At 37.6% G+C, this 22,343-nt stretch overlaps 1 protein-coding gene across 5 annotated transcripts in view; it reads right to left on the bottom strand.

Annotated features, from left to right (window-relative positions):
• NR3C2 (nuclear receptor subfamily 3 group C member 2) overlaps positions 1-22,343 on the bottom strand; it is a 198,138-nt gene that overhangs the window by 143,247 nt on the left and 32,548 nt on the right. The gene's annotated exons all lie outside the window — the stretch shown is intronic.

The raw sequence follows: 22,343 nt of genomic DNA, 5'->3' as shown, positions 1-22,343 counted from the left end.
TAGTTGGATACTTTTGCTTCATTTTAAAGATTTTGGTAAAAGTACAGTAGCTTTGAGTCAAAAGCAACGGGTAAAGACATGAAGATATTTGGTCTCAACAGAAAGAGCAGTTTTTACAACTTTTAAAATGAATTTAATTCAGTTAAGCCCTTTAAATACATTTATATATCTGTGAATATTGTCAACTCAGTGACCTATCTGCAAAACAGTAAAGCTGAAATTCTGAATTCCACCAAATGTGTGATTGTCAGTACTATGTAATTGCTATAGAGACTCAAGGATTTTATACAGTTGTCACTAAAAAGAAAACAAAAACAAAACAAAAAAACACCACAGCACACACTTGAAGTATTTACCAAACCGAACATCTTCAATCTAACATACTCGGTCAGACAACACCACTAACAAGAAGCATCACAACAACAAAATCAACTCCTATTAACTGTGACCAAAGAGTTATACTTGGATGCTGCAAACATACACCAATGACAGCCACCTTACTGCTGCTTCTTCCTACTGTGACTTACCAAACAATAAGAAAATAGAGAAAGTATTGTTTCTGTTCAATGATATTTTGCACACTGCCATAATAAGTTGGGAAATTCCATTAAAATAGTTTGCCATAAACTCCTTGACACGCAAGCAAGATTTTATCAGCAGTGAAAGCAGTGTTTATAGATGTCAATCACAAATTTATGCAGCTGGTTCAAATGGAGGAAAGACGAAGGTCATAATCAGCTAATTCATTTATCATGTACTCTTACTTTCTCTTTACAGATATCATTATCATTCATTAATGAGATGCTCTTGCTAAGCAATGCAGTGTTTATCTGAAACATTATCTTAATAATGAACACTAATATCTCACATTTAAAATTATTTTACTTTTATCAATAGCTTAACTGCCTGTTTCTCTACATTCTAACATGCATTTATCAAATTTATTTACACAAATTTGGATATTATTTGTCTCAAGGCTTCCTAAAGTAATCAGTCTTCTGATCACTCAGTACAGATGTTAACAATAAAATCTGAATGGATTAGCACATCAGTATAAAAACCCTACAATGCCTTTAACAAACACAGTTTCTACTTCTATTTTCATTGTGTGATTGATAAAACACTGCTATCTGTACAGCAGATCTACTCTGAAATCCAACAAAAATAACTCCACAGTTTTTTTAAGCTACTTTTGAAGTTCACTCAGATTAATAATAGTCAAAGTTAACACTGCATGTTTATTTATATTTCTATGCTGCCAGGGAAATGCATTTAAATATTGCCTCAGAAATGGTTTACAGTATTCAGCATGCACTGCAAACCAAATTCACTTGGAAAACTGATGTGGCAGACTTGAAACCACAAAAATACATGCATTATGACTCATCAGGGCTGTTTTCCCAAATGTTTGTAAAAACAAATAGGTAAAAGTCCTCCAAAACGAAAAGAAGCTGGTATTTATCTGTTTCTAAAATATCAATATTTACTAATTCTGGGATTTATCTGTTTCTAAAATATCAATATTTACTAATTCTAAGATGTTACCAGTGAGTAATGCTTCCAATAAGGACACAGATGAAGCTGGGCATTCTATGAAGCATAATCTTTACATTAGGGGTCCTAATCCTACAGTTCATTTCAGACAGGCAAAAGTCACACAACTGCACTTAGACCCCATAAATTTCGAGAGAATTATTCGCATGCTTAAAGCTATAAATGTGTTTAATTACATATTGAATTAAGTTCAGACTGGGGTAAACTATGCCTTAAATTCAATAGCAACTCATGCTTTCCCAATTAAATTAATGTTGAATTTCACCCATTTCACATAGAGATTAATCTAGCCATTCTCCCAAAACAAAGCCAAATAGGTTGGGAGGCACAAAGACTGATGCAGCTCTTCATGAGAAATGAACTACCAAATGCATACTGCTTAGACAGTTTAACGTGGTCCTACAATGCAAGACCTCTTAAGCTGTATTTTCAGGTTGTGTATACATATATAGCATTTTATATACATATATATATGAAATTATATAATTATATATGTTTGTGTGTGTATATATATGTGTATGTGTATATATATGTGTGTGTGTATATATATGTGTATATATATATAATAAACATGAGCTAGATTAATAAGAACATTTAAGCAGATCAAATACCTAGCTATTAATAAGCCCATTTACTCTGCATATGTACTTACAAAATGTTTGACCAGGAGATTACTGTCATCTGCAGGTGCTAACCTTGAAAATCTAGATGCTGTGATTTCACCCTGAATACAGTGGTGATGAAGATGGCTGCAGAAGCAACATGGAATGGCAAAGTGAAGAAGTTCAGCTGCCTGAAGTGGGAACATACTGAGCAACATACTCCAGAAAAAAAAAAAAATCGTATTAAGTTTCTCTTTCTTATGTGAAAAAAAATATTTGTTTAATCACATTAATAAAAATAGTTCATATGCCCACATTAAAACATATTTCACAGCTAGTGCTTAAAAAGTTCTTAATCAATACTTTTTAATCCCTGGTACGGCAGAGGGAACTGTCCTACCTGTGATTAACTCATCAGACACTCCCAGGACAGTCAGTCTGTGAGTGTGACTCACCTTCTGTTCTTTCTATGACACTTGGCTCACACTGAAAATTGCACCATGCCTTCCTGGTTCAGGAACACACCAAGACAAAGCCTTGTCTATAGTAAGTAACTTCCCTCTGGTTCGGGTATATACAACTAGGAATGGAGCAGATACTCATTCCCTCTTCCTGGCACAGAGGAGCTTCTCCATCCATTACTAGTTGAATTGTGCAACCAACATGTAATAGCAGATAATTTCATTTCTTGTTTTTGTCTAACTCTCTGTATTTTGTCATGTAGTTATCATTTCTGGCCTCAGAAAAAGCGAGGGAAGAATTATGACTAATGGGAGGCAGATCACAACAGTTTGGGAGTTATGGAGAAGGCTGAGGTACTCAATGAGTTCAATAAGTACTTTGCTTTAGTCTTCAATGGCACTGAAGGCTGCCATCAGCCCAAACTGCAGTCCTTAATTTCAAAGTTAAGAGGCTGCTACTAAATGCATTAAGGCAGTCGCGTACATTAGATGAAGGAAAACACCTCCTCATGGTGACTTGCCATTTTATGCTCCCTATACCTGCCTTGCTAGAGGCTTGTAATGGAATACAATGTCAAGACTTTAAAGAAAAAATAACCCTTGTTTCAAAATATAATATTAGTACTGAGATTTCAGCAATACTGCTATGAATACACGTCTTCTGATACCCCTATAAATGCTAATTTTTGTCTAAATATAAAAGAACTAATCTGAAAGTCAACAACTTGACCTACTATAACAAGTCTTCCTTTCCATTACTATTAATAGATTACTTTGTAATTCCAATTTATGGTATTTTAAAAAAAATATCTTTCATACAATTAATTTAGTAATCAAAAATTTGTTCTATTATCTCCTAAAGCCATGAAAGTAAATTCAGGAATGTGATTTTCATATTCAAACACAGGTCTTTATTGGTGAGGTCTGTGCTTTACAAATAGATTTTACAAATAGATCTTTGGGTTGTGCATTCTTACATATTCGCTATTGAAGGCAGTGGTATTATATTCTGCCACTAAATGTAACTATGAGTTGGAATTTCTTGGCCCATTTTCAATATTTAAACACATACTTAACAATGTCTAAGGAAATGCAGCTGCCCCCACCTGCCTCCCGTCAAGCCTTGAAAAACAAACTTACTTTACTAGCAATTCTACATCACATCTCATGAGATTAGGCAGAGGAAACAGAATGAAAAATGAAAATACCTCAGGAATACTTAAATCACATCTTAAAAAACAAATTAGAAATACTAGCCAGAGTAGAAGTATCTGTATGCCTACCAAATGTCATACTACCCTGTATTTTATCTCCATGATCTTATTTTTGAATAAAGTATTTAACACAGCATAAAACCAAAACATATTGTCTTTATTGCTACACATTCCTATTGATAAATACACATGAAGAGCCTATTTTAAGCTAGCCCTTCCAAAATGCCTGCCTCCTCTAAATGATTAAAATAAAAGGAGCTAATAACTAAGCGAACACATGTTGGTTTTCTTTTCATACTTTGAAGACTGACCTAAATTTCTTCTGCTATGAGTTTACGTAGAACTTAACAGCTGGGACTTGGATTCAGCCAAAGAGCACTATTATTTTGCCAGCTCCTTCTCCCATGAAGGTATATTGAACTTTTATGGCTTTCACCACAGCTACTAAGTAATGGTGAACATGATTTAGAAGAGGTGAAGACTCAACTACAGCAAGACCTGAACTACAAATAAAAGGATGTTCACTGAAATAATTCATATAAAACCTAGCAATAATGGTTGGCCCTTTGTTTGTCAAAACATTTTTTCAACTTTAGTTTCTGCCATGAGAAGATCGACCTCCAAGTAAATCTTTAATAACCTCTGCTATATGAAGAAGAAAAAAAAAAAGTCATGAGGTTCCATCTGGAGTACTGTATCCAGATCTGGAGTTTCCCAATACAGGAAAGATGTTGAACTTTTGGATAAGGTCCAGAGAAGAGCCATGAAGATGCTCAGAGGGCTGGAGCACCTCTTCTGTGAAGACAGGAAGAACTGTGCTTGTTCAATCTGGAGAAAAGGCTGAGGGAAGACCTCATTACTGCCTTCCAGTATTTAAAGTGAGATTATAAACACGATGGAAAACAACTTTTTACATGGATAGACAATGATAGGACAAGTGGGAGTAGTTTTAAACTTAAAAAAGGAAGATTTAGATTAGATGACAAAGGAAGTCTTTCACTGAGGGAGTGGTGAAGTGTTGGAACAGGCTGCTCAGAAAGGTTGTGGGTGCTCTGTCCCTGGAGATGTTCAAGGCCAGGTTGCATGAGCCCCTGTGCAACTTAACTCTAGTACATGACTTAGTGGTTGGCAGCTCTGTCTGCAGCAGGGAGGCTGGCAGTTGATGATCCTTAAGGATCCCTTCTAACCCAAGCCACTCTATGATTCTATGTTTACATCATTTAAAATGTGCATTATGTCTTATTGCAGAAATTATCAGAATTACAACAAAAACATTTATGAATATATTAACAATATGAACCACACTGAAAAAGTTAAAAACAAACAAACAAACAAACAACACAATAAACCTCCCACCTACAGCATTCAAAATACTACTTTTTTTTTTTAAAAAAAAAAAACTTCAAGGCATAATACAGCTCCTAACTGCTCTCCATAAATGAAACAAAAAATGAATGCACAAAGATAAAAATCACTTAGATCAAAAATAAAACTTGTATTTGTGGGAAGTATCACTTTCATAGCATAAGTTCCATTTTTCTCTTTGAAATTTACATCTTGAAGTGCAGCACACCTAACAGAAACATATCCAGCAAACTTTCAGAGTTCTGTGCATCTTGCCTTTCACTGTCCTGTCAAAGAATAAAATCTAGGATCAAATACGCATTCCTGGAAAATAAGTAAAATAGAAAAACACATTTTAAAAGTTTCAAACCTTTCATTATGTAATGTAAGGGGCAGTTAAGTTTTATTTCTACCGGCTGTTACCTAATTTAGATCCTTTTTTTAATCTAAGTGATCCTTCTCTGGCAAGTCTTTATTGGATATTTACTACAACACTGAGTTTCAAACTAACACGGGCAGAATATTTGGACAAACAGATGGAAAATGGCCTTCCTACAAATTTGAAAATATCATTTTTCCAATCAAGTCATGAAAATTCTTTCACTAATGCCAAGTGTACACCAATATGGTGGCAGATAGATAACAGTCAAAACTCTTCTATTTTCCTTTTCATATCAAAACCCCTCTGATGGCCTTTCCCCAGTTATAACACTTGTCAGTTACAAAACAAACTTGTTTCACAAAGGTGGGCTACCTTTCTCCTCTAGCTAGGAACAATAAGACTGGATGGGACCTTTTGGGTAATCAACCCTGACCTGTCAAGACCTTCTACAAAACCAGATAAAACTCCACCTTCAAAAACATAAAGGCTTCTGCCTCCCTGCCTGCCAAGGGGCCACAACATTAAAGCCTCAGCAGTTAAAAGACAACTGACAAACTTTTGTCCTCCTCTTATGCAACAGCCCTTTCCACCCTTAGCATCAATCTTAAGAAGTCATATGAGAAACCACAGACTTCTTCCCAACGGCTTTGTAAATTATCATATGACAGACCCCTCTGTTCATTTGTCACGCTGCATCACCTGAGAACTGACCTCTCTTGTTGCTTCCTTTGATAAAATTATAAGTAATTGCAGAAATATAGCCAGACAGAAACCTGGGTATTGAGACTGCAGTAATAAATAACACAGGCAGCAGAAGGAGAGCATTACTTATACCCACATTTCTTGGGTATTTCAAGGTAGTGGATGATGACAAAAGGTAGGGGATGATGACAAAAGGTAGGCTTCATTAACCTGTTCATTTGTTTACATAATAAACATATGTGTAAGGAGAGAAGAAAGGACAATCCACTAAGATCCATAAAGATAACTTTAGGTTTCCACTGAAGTGCTGAAGCAACATTACTTATGTAGCTTGTGAAATGGCTCTTCAGCCACTTAACTCTCAAAAATCTATCTGTGCTTTGTAGCCTGACTCTTCTAACACATCCATCCACAATGACTGTCTTAAACCATAGCATCCCCTCAAACAGGAAGCTACTTCTAGAATCATCGCATAAGACTGGTAGTTAGCACACACTGCCATTGGACTTACCACTTGATAAAAGCAATGCCATTTACAGGCTCTTGTAATGTAAAATGTGTTACAAAATGAAAACCAGTATTCATTTTCAGAAAGAGCAGCAAAATTGCAGTAGTCATACAGTCAGGTTAGTAGAGCATACTACAAACAAAGCAATGAGACAATGTTCCTGAAAGCCACTATTTCCAAACTAATGCTAAACTATTTGGAAGCTAATATCTTCCTTACATTGGCATCTGCCTGAACTTTCTATTCTATTCATACTTAAGTTTCTGAGAGCTATATGGCCACATGCTACTGAAAATATCCAGTAGTGATAAAGAGAACCCCTACTGGTTTTATAAACTGTGGAGGAAGACTGGATAGTAAGAAAATGATCATTCCATCAGTAGCCAGAGAACAGCAAAAGGCAGACTTCACAAACTGTGTCAACTATCACATCTGAAACTACTTCACATCTTGAGTGATGAAGCTCAGTGTGGAAACAAATTTGGTACTTAGTTTTCAAGGAGCAGCAGCAGAATTCCAGACTCAGTTCATTAGTACATGACAAGGATGCAAAAGTGAAGCTGTGCTGGTTGTAGATATAAAACAGAGCAAGATGCCAAGCTGACAGTCACACCATCAAAGCTCTTAGGAAAAACAACATGATGAGAACCACATCCTACACTGTCTAGGCTGTGACTGAGCAAACCTCTCTGGAGGTAAGATGCCAAGCCCAAATGATGAAAAGATGATGGTATTAAAAACTAAAAAGAAAGAGAAGGGATTTGTTCTTGGTAACGCCTGCACTGAAAAGAGAACGAGAGGCAACAGCAAAGTATCCTTTGGCAGGACCTCTCTAGTTCTGTGGGTTATAGATAGAGTCAACAGCAGCTGCACTGCTAACTTGCATGCCTTAGTTTAGTTCAAAACCCCATCTGTGCAACGAACACTAACCTTTAACGTATCAACATAAACATCTATGTGTCATACGCAAGGTTAAATCAATTAATCTCTGTCAACTCTGGCATGGGGAGGGGGACAAGACCAAGCAAATCTCTCCTGCCCCAAACTAAAAGCTCACAAGTACCTGAAAATTCCTTTCAGTCCGTCAACATTCATTCCACAAATCTGTACGTGGTGACTCACTTTCTGCTAAGCTCAGACTCAAACAAGTATTACTGTTTCTTAGCAGTGATGAAAAGCAGTGTCATGCAAGATCCTCTTTTACTAGAATGTCACTTTTATGAAACATACAACAGTTATAGCGCACTGTTAGATGTTCCGCATAATCAGATACAAACACCACTCACGTAAACTCTTCTTCCCCTCCTTGGTGAAATGCTATGCCTGAGCTTCACTGCTCAGAAAATGTCTGAAGTTTGGAAGTGAACAACAAACACAAGATTACAGTGAAATTTAAAAATTCAGTTCCCTTAAAAAGATATAAGCAAATTCTTTCAAATAAAGAAGGTCTCATTTGATTTATCACCAAATTCACCCTCTGTTTGATACTGAAAATTTTGCAGTACCAGGAAACATTCTAGGTAAGTGAGCATTCGTGTGTGAGCAGCGATTAGCTAAGAGTTTCAGACAGGCTGGTGGGCTGAAAGATGAGATCATCAACTTGAGTTCCTCAGCTCATTACCTTTGCCACTATCCAAACCATTAAGTCACAACTGGAAATATATACCATTCGTAATATAAAGGAGTTGCACTTGAGATTACTTGAAAATGACAGAAGACAGAAAAAGAATGGATCCACGGACCATTTACTCACTGCTGAGTTATGAATATGAGACAATTTAAAAAAAAATAGTAATAATCCCATGACAATTCAAGTACCTCAGCCACAAAATAAATAAATAAATAAATAAATAAATAAATCACATACAGAGTTAACAAAATATTAAGGCTGAAGAGGACAAAGGTAGCATGGAACTGCTTGGAATCATTCAAAGTCCAGTGGTCTCAGATGCTTTGGCTTCATTTCATGTCAGATTTTTTTCCATGACTAATAGTAAATTCTACACAGCATGATAGCCAGCACCAAACAGATCACACCATGGCCACAGTCTCATTTTGCCTTCCTAATGAAACGTACAAGTAATTAATCATCAACACTGATACAGAGCAGAAATTACAAGTACCTATTAACTAAACAAAATATAAAATATTCAATTAGTCTCCAGGACTTCAAATAGCTGTGCAGATCTGCAAGCATCTCCTGAAAGACTAGCATTACTCTTGCGAAGGCTGGTAAATATATTCATTCATGCCCAGTGCACAAATACCCTCCCTTAGATCCATTGATGAGAAATATGCTGTCCTGTGCCAAATGACCCCAATAGTACAACAGGTAACATCAGTTTCTGAAACAGCTGTACCTTGAGTCCAGTCCTCAACTTCATCAGTATGACCATACCAGGAATAGTGTCAACCCTCTTTCCCTATTCTCATGAATAATTTTATAGATAATGACGGGCTTACAATCCTCTTCCACTCAGGGTGTTTGAAAACTCTAAGGCTTTAACAGCTCTTGACTTTTGCTCTAAATGCCACATTTATGGGGTTTGTTGGAGCCAATGGAGAACCACGTGCTGTTTTTGTTAAGCCCTCTGCTCTTTTATTGAGACATCTAATTCCCTATGACTCATGGAAGCTCCACACAGTGCCTATCTTCGTGCACGCTAGTTTGGAACAGGTGGCGTTGCCTGACAAATTCTAGTGGTTTTACTGAAGTTAACTCTATGTCTTGCCCAGTCCTTTCACCAAGACTTTGATTTAGAAGACTACCTTCTGCTACACTCTTCTGATCTAGGTTGGTCACAAACCTCCCTATTTTTCAGCTCACAGTTTCCTCAGTAGCCTCCTCTAACTGAGCTAATACGTGCTTCAAAATCACTTATTTTCCCTCCCTTTCTGTTCACATCTATTGTTTTAACATACAGGACATGCTAGGACTGCAGTTCTGCAAGGGCTTGCAACTGTGCCAGGCTCCCATGAGACGTTCCTCCTTGTCTTTCTGCTGGTACCCATTATTTGGAGATGACTCAGAGACAAGGACTTTGACTGCATCCTGCTTTCCTCCAGTATATGGCCACTAACTTATCAGTGCAGTTTGAAATTACAATGCAAATATGGCAACTTGTTTTACCTCATCCCTTTAAGAAACAACGCTTGCAGATATCTGTAAATCAGCTGCTGTCTCCCTACAGACCACCAAGCCCTCACCCTTCACATACCCCACTTCACCCTCAAATTCTAGGTCTCTTCCTTGGATAGTCATTCACAATCCAAATGCCCTCTTAACTCAACACTGCTTACAGGGAAGTCTCTTACCAAGTCTCTCAGCAAAGAGCACGTTACCAATATTATAGAAAATAAGAGATGTGTGAGCACCAGGATAGGACTAAGACAGCCTGAGTTAATTTCCAAACTTGGTAAGCTTCACACACAAAATAGAACAAATCACTGCAACTTCTTGCACCGGAATTCTTAGCCTAAGAAATCTACATTTTTTTCCTCCACTTCCAAGGAACATATAATAATTTTTAAAAATCACTTTTTTGGTCAGGCCACTCAGATATTAATGCAGGTCACAAAATACGTAAATAAGAATTGATTATGAAAAGCAGGAAGTGAAAACAGTCCATATGTAGCTAATATTGCTACTGAAGCCTATACTTCTGCACTTCCTGCCATTGTGACTATAATTATGAAATGCTAATGTTATAGTAAGATAACTGCCATGTTTAGGTTCCCAGTTGTCTTTAAAGGAAATATTAAGGAGACTACAAAACAACACACACACAGAATAGCTACAGCAATAAAAATAATAATCAGAACACGCAATTCAGGTTTTGCATGTTCCTTCAACTCATCAGTGCCTTCTGGAAGGAAGTTCACACGCAGACTTCCCTGAGGTCTGCTCTGGTTTCTTCTTGCTATCTGGGGCTCAAAAGCACAGAATGTTGACCAAATACCTTGAAGTAGCCAAGTCTATCCAGACTTTCCTGGAATAAACCAATCTATTCTGTTTGAAAAGAAAATATGGCAGAGATTTGACCCCAGATTTGTACAGAGAAGAAAAGGTTGATGCAGAAAAGAAAGTAGTTAAAAGAGAAAGAAAAAGAAAAACAGAAAGCAAACAAGCAAACAACCACAACCTTCCCCTCCCCCCTGCAAACAAACAAACAAACAAACAAAAAAACAAAAACAAAAAAACAACCAACCAAATCAATAAAAACAATAAATAAATCAATCTCCCCCTACACGTACATTTTTGTTTATGTGTTTGCCATGGAAGAGGTTAGGTCGGTGATTCTCTGGTTAGAAACATCAGTGACAGAGGTCATAGGAGATAAACAGGCAAAATGAAAGGTAACAGATTGCAAGTGTGAGATGGTATTCCCCCAAGCTCTGCAGGAACTCACGTACGCATAGATGAGCTATTACAGTTCATGTTAATCCTATTTAAACCCAACTCCGTAGCAGGAAAAATGAGAGATAGCAAACAATATCAATTTCTTAATAAGTCTCCCAGGGGATCCAGAGAACTACACAACAATTAATTTGGTGTACATGTTGAGCAAATTGATAGGAACTGCTAGGAAGAACTGAATTCTTTAAACAGTGAGCTAGATGCAACATGAGCCGGAGTCAAAGCAGCATTTGTAGAATTGACTCATAAATCTATTGGCATTGCTGGGTAATCAATATACGTGAGGACAAGCATGATCAATAAACAAGTCTGATCACCAAACAAGCAAATAACAAAGCGGAAATAAAAGACAGTATTATGCATTCAAGTTTCTTAATGCAAGTTGGTCAACATTGGCGTTCCACAGGAGTTTTGATGGTACACAGTTGAATAAATGGGTTGGAAAAGAAGGAAGAACGCTGAACAGAAAAGGTCTGCTGGTGATACTAAAGTTACTCACAGTAATACAAACAAAAGCTGATGGAGATAACTGTGAACAATCTCAGATAAGGAGGAACTAGAAAGTAAAAGCAGAAGACAAATCAGTGTTGACAGGTAACAGAAGCGTAGGGAGTGATGGTCAGGATGGGTGGGAAGGAAAACAACCCTAATGCTATGTTTACAATACAGGCTGTCGATGAGCTTTCACCACTAGAGAACTATATGCACATTTTAAAGGGCCATATTTGTGAAAACATCAGCGTTTCAACAGCAGTCAAAATATCAAAAACTGTTTAAAATCATCAGGACCACAGAAAAACACAAAGCACACCACAGTGATAGCATTTAACCAACAGACACTGTATGCTGTATCTATTTTGCATGCAGTACTCCAGACTCAAACTAAGATGTTACAGAACTAGGAAAAGCAGAGTGAGGAGCAAGGATGATCAAAGGCATGAAATGGCTCCTGTGCAAGGGACTAAAGAGACATGGATATTTCCAACCTGGAAGACAAGTGATTAAGGTGGTATCAAAGCAATCTGTGATAAACAGAACAGTGTAACAGCAGTGTAGAAGGAATCATTTGTCTCATACAAGAACAAAGAAGCATCAAATGAAATTACAAGGTAGCAAGTTCAAAACAAAAGCAAGCACTTCTAACACATACATTGTTCTGCTGTAGAACTTGCTGCACAGGATATTGCAAATGATAAAAGCGCATATGGATTTTAAAACAATCAGACAAACTAATGGAAGAAAAATCTATCATGGGCTATAAAACCCAAGATACCATCTCTGTTTCAGGAAGTTTGTGAGATGCAGATTGCTGGAAGCTGGGAAAATATACTGGGAAAGCACTACCATGTGCATGCCTTTTACAGACTTCCCTAGGCATATGCTGCTGATCACTGGCAGAGACAGGATGGGCTGGAACAACAGCAGCATGATGCTCTGCCTCAGAGGGCAAAACACAAGGTCTTGAGGGCCCAGTATCCACATTTCACTGAGATATTTTCATCTTCAGCTCAAGCCAGTATGGGCATTACCTAGATGAAAACATCTTTTGTTGTAGAGTCACCCCAAAAGCAGCCTGTTTCTGCAATGGGAGTCTGCTCTGCAATGCATGCACACCAGGTGCAGGGAGCAGCGGCAGTGAGCAGGTCTGCTGCAGCAGAGGCATATAAGAAATTTCCCTAAAATTCTCCCATCACAACAGCATGATTCTTACAATATAAAATTAAACAGTATTATAGTTAAATAGTAGTATTAGCATTGCATATTTTCTTCATGGCAAATGCTACTTCTCTGACAGTATACTGTCTTTAACATAAAGGCACCTTACACATAAGATGACAAGCTGATTTTGCAGGTTTGATACCTGCTCAAAGCATGGTCTCCCTGAATGAACAACACACTAAAAAATCAAACAAGTAGAAGCCTCAAAATGCATCTGATCCTGACTTTTGTTATTTAATTTTCCATGTCTAATTATGTAACATGGAAAATCTCATCCGAGTGTTAAATGAATTGTCTTTACATTTATGAAAAGCCTTTTAATTTACCTTGAATTCTTAATTCTACCAACTTAATCTTTCATAGAAGTCTTTTCTAAAGTAGACCACTACTTCCTTAAACAAAAGGTTATGAGTTGGTTTCTGAAGTTCAGTGACACTTCTGACCTTGACAGAGAATGCACAACTGAAAGCAAAAGTTACTACAGAAACTTCCAAAAGATTAACATGAAAGAGCTGAATTCTTGTGTTACCTGCAATCTAATTCAATAGAGGGAGTCCCATCCCAAAAACCTTCATGCAGGGTGCTTATTATGAACCATTATAAAGCTTTGCATAACAGGACCCAACGGCAGGAGAAATGATTTTTTTTTCTGTGTCAGAAACTAACAATGCAAGACAAGAATTTTTCCTTCAGAAAACCAAATAACAACCATTAAAGTACGTCTCAAAAAGATGTATAAATACGTATCAGCCTTGTTCCATTTAAACTGGATCAGGGAAAGAAAGACAATTTTTTCTCATCTTGGTCTGTCTTGTACAGACTAAAATAAAATCAACTGCCCCATGGAAAAGCCTTGTAAAGAAAACATATAGATCCTTATTTATTTATCCATTTTTCATTGTGCTAGAGCAACGAAAAGCAGGTAATTTTGTCAGTGTAAGATGGTAAAAGAACTGTAACAATTACCATTCTTCAACCCTGTTGACCACATTTACTATACTGAAGATGAAACAATATCTACCAATTCACAAAATTAGCTGACTTTTGGTTAATGTAATTAAAGATTATTACATTCCATCAACGATCATCCACAGCTCAAAGCAGTGTGTGTAGTTTTCCAAAACAATGTACAAGGAGAATGAAAACTTCGGTGTAAGATCCTCCCCAAGTTAACCAAGCTAAGTGGAAAGAGTTTTATGTTTGCCAATAGAAAAATGCTGAGAATGGATCCTGTCTTTCCTGTATCTGACAATAAAGCTCATCTTGATGGTACATCCTTCCAATTAGGGTCCACATTTTATCCATCAGCTAATGCATGTCAAATATATGAATGGTCTTTAGAACAGGAACTGGAATGCATGAGTCACCTTCCTCATAGCATGATGGAGTAAGCCTCTGTCTCTGCCTGAGATAAACGAAGACTGACTGGGTCCAAAAGTATTTACATACAGGGTACTGAGCATGCACTTGCTCTAGCATTGACTCTAACTCCTGGACACTCATCTATGAAAAGATGTTTGAGTACTGTAAAGCGAAAGCTTGACTGTATAACTGGACCTTGGATCCCAATTACTCTGCAACAGTTCTCACTGTAGTGCAAATATGTAGCACACTGCTATCCAACTGCTCCTGTATGCCTGTGTGGAATCCAATCCAATAGATATGATAACTGAGCAAGTCTCGGGGGAGGGAAGCCCTCAGCAGACAGAAGGAACAGGGATTTACACAATGACAACAAAAACCCAGAAACAGAACCACCTCTATGTATTGTGTCACCTAGAATCGGGCAGGAAAATAATCCATCAGTTTAGATCTCATTTTTATCCTTCTGCTCTCAAGTCCCACCTGCGTTCCACATAAAACTCTTATTTTGTTTACACATTTTCCACCTATGCTTGCAGTCTTCTCTCCTTTTCCATGACATTTCTACACAGCTTCAGAGCTTGGACAGGAAGGACAGCAGACACTCCCTGATATTCATTATGAGCACACCTGCTCTGAAGACAGCTTATGCACAACAGATACCTGTGCTTGATGCATATACTTGAACAGTATTGGTGTACTACAGAAAATACGGTTTTACACATATTTAAACATAGCCATACCTATAATAAATATCATAATCAACTAATAGCTTTGCCACCTAAGTGTCAGAAAGTGAATTTCACATGGAAGAAAAGAACTTCTAAATTATTTAAAGATTTCAAGCTGCTGCAAGCATACATGCTGCTCCTTTTTGTAGGAGAAAAAATAAAAGTTATCTTGTCTGCACCACAAAGCAAACATCACTGAACTTTGATAGATTTCTTTAGCCAATGTATCTGGCACCATTTTATTAAATAAATCTTGGGATTACCCTCCAAAAGTAGTAACATTACTTTGCACTAAGTACACTGAAGCATCTTTTATGAACGACATTACAAGCAACAATACGTTTCTGTTTCTGTGCAAAAGTCTGAAAAACGTTCACCCCTATATGATTTAAAGAAACTTAATGGTATTTTATAACAACTTTCAGATGGAATGTTACCCAATCCTGACAAAACAATGCAGATACTAACAGGTCTCCCCACCCAGAATTAAGTGCAGAATAGCACTTTGGGTACAGAGAAGTCTCCCCAGGATGACTCTAATAGTTTGTGATGACTTTACTCAACCCAAACCAAATTCCTCATAGTCAGGGAAGGATTTGTTGAGACACTGGGTCACGAGAGGCTAATAGCACTGCGGCACACCTACTAAACCTTAATGCAATAAAGAAAATCCCTTAGCCACTGTCACGCTGCAGGTGTGGTGGCAGGGCCAAGGAGGAGAGGGGGGTGAGGGAGCTGAAGAGGGCCTGAGCTCCTCTCTGCCCAAGGCAGAGCCCAGCTCAGTAAAGGGTAGAAGGAGACAGCGAGGACTACGGTTGGTCTGAGACCTGTTACAAAGGAGAAAAGGGGATGTGATCTGGCAAGGGAAGCAAAAGAGTGAATGCAAAGGTTATGTGGCCTTGAGAGGGGGATAAAACAGGCAGTAGCTTATGCTGTGATCTGTGGGAAGAGAGAAAGAGAGTAGACCAGTGAGACATGCCTTGTCAGGCTAAGGAGCTGGGGAACAAAGGTGGAAATCCTCTGGGGAGGACATAGTTGTAGTGAAGGGAAGGAGGAAGAAGCTTTTTTCCCCAGTCTTCCTCCAACATACTTGGTTTTATAAATCAGAAATAATTCTTGTTAGGATGAGAAAAAGAGCAAGACGCCAGCTGTACTTTTTCTTTTCAGGAGGGGCAGACTTTTAAATGGTCAGCCTTGCTACCAAGCTGGACACGAGCCATTGCTGGGGATTTTACCAGTAATTCTCACTGACATTAATTCACAGACTGGCTCCCTGATCAGAAAAGGTCCTGCTCTGGCTTGACCCATAACGAGGATCCTCGGGTGGAGGGTTCATCTGACTCATGATAATTGCCTTACTGGCGTATCGGATAAAGGGCAGCCTCTGAGGCACTGGGGCTGCATTCAGGCACAGAACCTACAAGCTCCTGGCAACACACTGAAAGAGCAAAGGAAAATTGTTACTGTAAGGACTGAGACTGTCAGTAAGAAGGAAGTGATAAAGCCATCTTCTGCTTCTTCCAAATATATATTTAAAGCAACTAAGAAATCTAGCTTTTCAGATCCATTTCCGTGAGAAATACCTGCATGTGCTAAGAGTGCAGTACACTGTTCTTTGTTAAGTCACTGTAATATTTATATCAAGCACTTACTCCTGTGTTTAAAAATGCATACTGAAATTTGCAAACAATTCAAGATAATCTGCTCAAAGTATCAAAGAAGAAAAATGCTCTTACGTAAACACAGCCATACTGTAACTCAACCCATGTAGAGGTTATTTCTTTATTTTCCCCCAAAAAAGTTAAGACAAAACAAAAAGGCAGAATGAGGAGAAGATCTCTGGTGGTTATCACTGAGATAGGGGGATATTTTCTGACCCATGCTTTTGCAAGAGAGCCTTTTACATTATTGTACGTATAAACATTACTCAATTGTTGGGGAGAAAAAAAATGCTTCTACTCTTTGGATCATCTCTCAAATTTAGTAATCTTAAAACAGTTCAATTATTCATTATTTTTTATTTACAAGTTACCTGTGCAAATACCTATAAAAATGTGCCACTGCTTTCATATTTGTAAAGAACTTTAGGAATCAAGACTTGTCCCACAGAGTCTGAAAAAAAACAATCCTAACTAAAGAAAGGAAGGAACTAAAGGAAGGAAACTTGTAAACTACTAAATTTCCTGCATAAACCCTTTTTGTATCCCTCATTTGGGCATTGCAGACTGGGAATTAAGCCTCAGATGTGCTCTGCTTCTACAAGAACATATTCCAAACATTCAAGTTAATGCAGTTTTTCACTCTTTCTTTCACATGAATCATTAATATGAATACTTAGACCAAACTCATTAAGCATCAATGCATTGTCTCTCAAACATTCACAGTTTTATCTTTACCATACTGCCATCTTTTAAGGGAACGAGATTGTCTCCATTATATGGATGAGGAAATCGAGAAAATAAAAATAACAACGACTTAACCGAATTATTTCAAGAACTCTGGCAGATCTTGAAACCAAGACCGGATTTTTCCAGTCACAGTCCGTCGCATTGAAAACAAAAATATTCCTTTTAATTTCCAGAAGCCTTAACTTCCAATTAGCCATAAACTATAGAAGGTAAGAAATATTAATCTGTGTTTCCTTTCAAAAAATGCTTTGAGCAGAGCTGCGCATGCATGACCTAAGTGGTATGCTTCATCAAGTCACAAACAGATAGATGTTGGTATTACCAAATGTTTGATAGATTTTAAGGAAGACAGACAGACCACTAAATGAACCACTGTACATTTGGGGGTTTAAAATAATCCACTGTGGGCTGCATGTTCATATCAAATCTGTATTTAACAACAGCAGTAATTTAGAAGTTTAATTTGACCAGCTGTATCATTAACGCAGAAAAGTATTTTTCTCCGTGTAAGTCATTAAAATGTGCACAATCTGTATATCTCTATAATCAATCACTTATCTTAAGCAAGGATAACTTCACCAATAATTTAGCAGTGTCACTGTCAGAAAAGCAGTAATGTTAATTCTCTTTCCAACATGAAAGCAAAGCAGCTTTAAAGGCACGTCTTGTGTTTGAAAAGCAGCAGAAGGAACTCCACAGTCCTCTACCACTTTTACGCATAAGAGCAAAACAAAAAACTCAGCAGCTACTTCAAGAAGCTTAGTTACATGAATAAGAAAATACTTACAAGCAGAGGCTGGGGTGCACTTTGCAAAAAAGTATTTTCTAGAGACAAAGTACTCATTATTAACAGGAGTTTGGAAGAAATGGGGAGGAAGTACATCTAAGGATCAAATCAGCAGCAGCCCTGTGGATTATTTTAAACTGCGCATGATGGATGCATTCTGCTCTGTCCTCATTTCAAACTCTGCACAGACTTTTCACTGCTATAATCTGTTCCAGATGAAGCAACTAATATTTCTAGTTTCACCAAAAAGAAATGGGAAAAGGAGGCAAAAGAAAAACAAGCTGATAACTCTTTGTTATTCAACGATTAATCAATATGAAACCTTCACTCAACGTTTAACTTTCTCTTATTTACTGAACTCTTTAATACAGAAGGGAAAGTAAATAAAGGGAAGAACGGCAATTCTTGATTTCTTGCCAGTTTACAGTATTAAAAAAAGAATCTGCGCCGCGGCTTGGCAGCCGGCCATATTTACAGTAAGCTATCTACTGTTTCACCCGGCAGGAAGGACAAAGGATTCAGTGTGGGGCTGCTGCTTTTCTCTGTGTCAAGCGTACCCTTCAAAACAGAGCACAGGAATATTAAACTGCGTGCAATTAAGACTGCATTTCTCATGGTTTTCCCTTCTTTCGGTGGATGTTTTTAAAAGCCCTTGAGCTGTTCAGAAAGAAAGCGCAGAGAGGAAATGGACGTGTTAGAGTCACAGCGTTAACATTTTAACTTATTAAATCAAGTTGCTCCAGCAGAAATATAAGGTATTAGGTTAAGTACTTCAGTTCATATTTCTATTTGCCCATGACACGACTGCACACACTGTTTCACACTGGTTAGAGCTGTAGGGATGCCAGCACCCACTTATATAGGAAGGCTTCAACGAGAGCGTGGGGATTTGTACCACCCCCCACATCTTCCAGGGACTCATTTCTAAGGCTTAATACTACATGGAGGCAGCAGTTTGTCAGCAAGTTGCAACGAGAAAATCTGAAATCTATACTGACTAAAGCTAAGCTTCCTCATGCATTTCTGTACCGCATACTACAGATGGGTGTTGTGCAAAATTCCCACACCTTCATCGCTCAAAACCATCTGACCCAGCGGTAGGAGGCAGGAAGGAAAGAGGAGCAGGAGGAGGGGGGGAATTAAGCACTAGGGAGAAAAGGAAGGACGGAGTAAAAGAAAGCACCAGAGAGAAACAGAATAGGCGAGAGTTAACACAGAGCCAAAAGGAAGTGAAAGAAAGCATGAATGAAGAGGAAACAAGTTGTTAAAGGACAAAGAAAATAGCACGCACATTCAAATAGAGAGAATATGGAGGAGAGTCAGGGATCACCTACTAAGTTCAGCCTGAGTGATCCTTCCATAATTAAAAGAAAACAAAACAAAAATAAATAAAAGCAACAGTAAAATAAAAGCAAAATATCACCAACATATCAATATAAAGTGAACGTCCAGGTGATGTGCTTTCATTTTATTACATGGTCATGCAATCTACTGTGGACTTTTTTGACTGTTTCTACCCTGCCTAGGTTATGTTGCAAGCAAGCTATTAAACACAGAAGCTTCAGAATATCCTCTTGAATAATTACTCTTTCAAAAAAGGCTTCTCTTTTTTATCCAAACTGCTGTACTCTTTGACTTTTTATACTTTACATCCAATTTTCAAAAATTAAATACTTTCAGTTCTGTATTTGACAGTATTCAAGCAGTTAAACTTTGATACACCACAGCTGCTTGAGTCTAAAACTCTCTTTTCAACTTACGCAGAAGAGAATGGTGGGATTTCTACCTTCCCACTCAACAGGCAGCTGTTGCTTCCAGCCCTGGAAGTACTTGAAACATCAATTTTCCCTCCCTTAAGTATGTAAAATTGTCCAGAGTAACTACCACAGGTCAGTAACAGCCATGTTTAAATGACCTTCACATCTGCCTGAACTCTTCGTGCTGGATCCCAGTTTTGAGTGAAACCAGTAAAGACTGTGCTTATACATGCAGCTTGCCTAGACTCAACAAGATCCTAAGCTCACTGACATGCATCTTGCTTTACAAAGCACTTTATTTTGGCAAATATAGCACACTTCCTTTTCACAACTAATAGGAAAACTGCTTTAATATGGAGCTTAAATTCTGGATATCATATGGCCAGTTCCCTCCCAGACTGCACAGGCAGACAATAATTCAGAAATATTCCAGAACAATCCCTGGCAAAGTTAAAGACGGAGCACCACTTCACCCAATAGGATTTCTGAGCAGAGAACCAGACCTGCCTGGCTCTGCACTGTCTTGGGGCAGATGCACTGAAACCAGACATGGGTGCGCATGCACTGCAGATGCACTTCCACTCCCAGCCTGCAGTTCAGCGCAGCAAAACCATTCCTGTCTCCATGTCTGTGTTCACAGAATGGGAAAAAGCAAGATCATTTCCTTCCTGGAAGTATCATGTAAACAAAATATCTGAGGTACATTTTTCGGATGTCCCATCCTGATTTAGAAGTACAGCTTTCGGAGGAGGTCAGTTTTCACCTTTCTAATCGGCATCTATTCCATAGCTTACAGTACAAATATTGGCTTGTTTACATACTCTTGGGAGAATTTTTCTCCAAAATGAAGTTACTGACATTGATAAATAACTTTATTTATTAAAAATAAAAATCAAGAGATAGTAATTGCTATAAAAAGCATTATTCCCTAAATCTGTCTCATGTTTTCCTGAGGTCCCGCAAACATTTTAGCTTCAGGTACAAAATGCAGCAAGCCATGGTTGTTTTCACAACAAGATACGAGGGGGGAGAAAAAAACCTCAACCTATGCAGATAATGAAAGCAGTAACAAATTGTTAAGCTTAGTGGAAGCACTCCTGTATTTATTTTTTAAATGAGATAATGGAGCGTAGGAGAGAAAGAAAAACCAAGAGCAAAAGTTACACTTCCTACTTACATTCTAAACATAAATGGAAGCTTTGATTAAAAGTCATGATTATCCTTCAAAAAGTAAAAAAAAAAATAAATCAAAAATAAAAAGCACATGCATTAAGAGTTTGCAACAACTAGCTCTAACTGCAAAACTCTCAAACACCCACCAGCTTGAAGGAATGCAGATACGTGGCTACCATTTACCAAAGAAAAAAAGTATTAACTTCAGCATTGGAAATATTTATCTTTCTTAATCTGATTCTCCTCCCTGACAATTATAAAGCAATTACAGGAGATAGGAACGCATTTCTAGGCACAATTTTTTACATATTTTGATTATCATATCCAATTACACATTTCCTTCACTGCTTGGATGAAAAATAAAATAAATCTTGCAAAGACTTCATTTTTAGAATTAATTATTCTCACACAGCCTTTAAGCATCTTCAACAAAGAAAGGAATTCACTGGAGCTCTGATCCAAAACGTAGCAGAAGTTAACAGCCTACTTCCAGTTAACTTCATTGTGCTTCTGACCAGGCTGTCAGAAAGCTGCCCTGTGTAGCCTTGAGAACTGTTCGCTAATTCATGGAAACACGTGGAAACTGGAGGTTTTTTTAGTTTTTATTTTTACTCAAGCTAGGCTTTTCAAGGTCAAGATTCTTTAAAATGCCATCAGCTGGAGTAACACATTATTGTTTAAACCAACAAATGACCTACAAAACACATGCCTGATCTTGCAAGCCTGCAATTTTCATTAACCTGCAACAGGTTAAGCACCTCTCTTTCTGCCTGAGCCTTTTGCCAATTAAATGAAAGCGAAACATTTTGATGGACAAAACCCCCAAAAATTTTTAGATTTTTGTTCTGTCACATTTCAAGCACTCTGTATTCTCTATGAAAGCAGACTTCAACTTCTTAAGCTTTTCATCTATACTTTGAAACATAAAAAAAAAAAACACAACAAAACCAAAAGCAAAAGTTGCTTTTAAAAAAGGTTGCTCTAACCTGATAATGTTCGTTCACAGCACTCCAAAAAGAAATGTTTGAATTCATTTTATAAATAGGATCTGGAAAACCTACAGAAATTGCACGCTATCAAAAAACTGCTATTCCACAACACAATTATGTACTTTTTGCTACTGTAGAACAGCTGAATTATATGACAGACAACTATTAAACAACCAAAATATATTTCTTAAAACAATGCGTCTTTTACTACATCACCAAATATTTCCATTCAT

The sequence above is a fragment of the Excalfactoria chinensis genome, chromosome 4 (assembly GCF_039878825.1).
Source record: "Excalfactoria chinensis isolate bCotChi1 chromosome 4, bCotChi1.hap2, whole genome shotgun sequence".
NCBI classification, from domain to species: domain Eukaryota; kingdom Metazoa; phylum Chordata; class Aves; order Galliformes; family Phasianidae; genus Excalfactoria; species Excalfactoria chinensis.
This window is presented reverse-complemented; position numbering and strand designations above follow the sequence as displayed.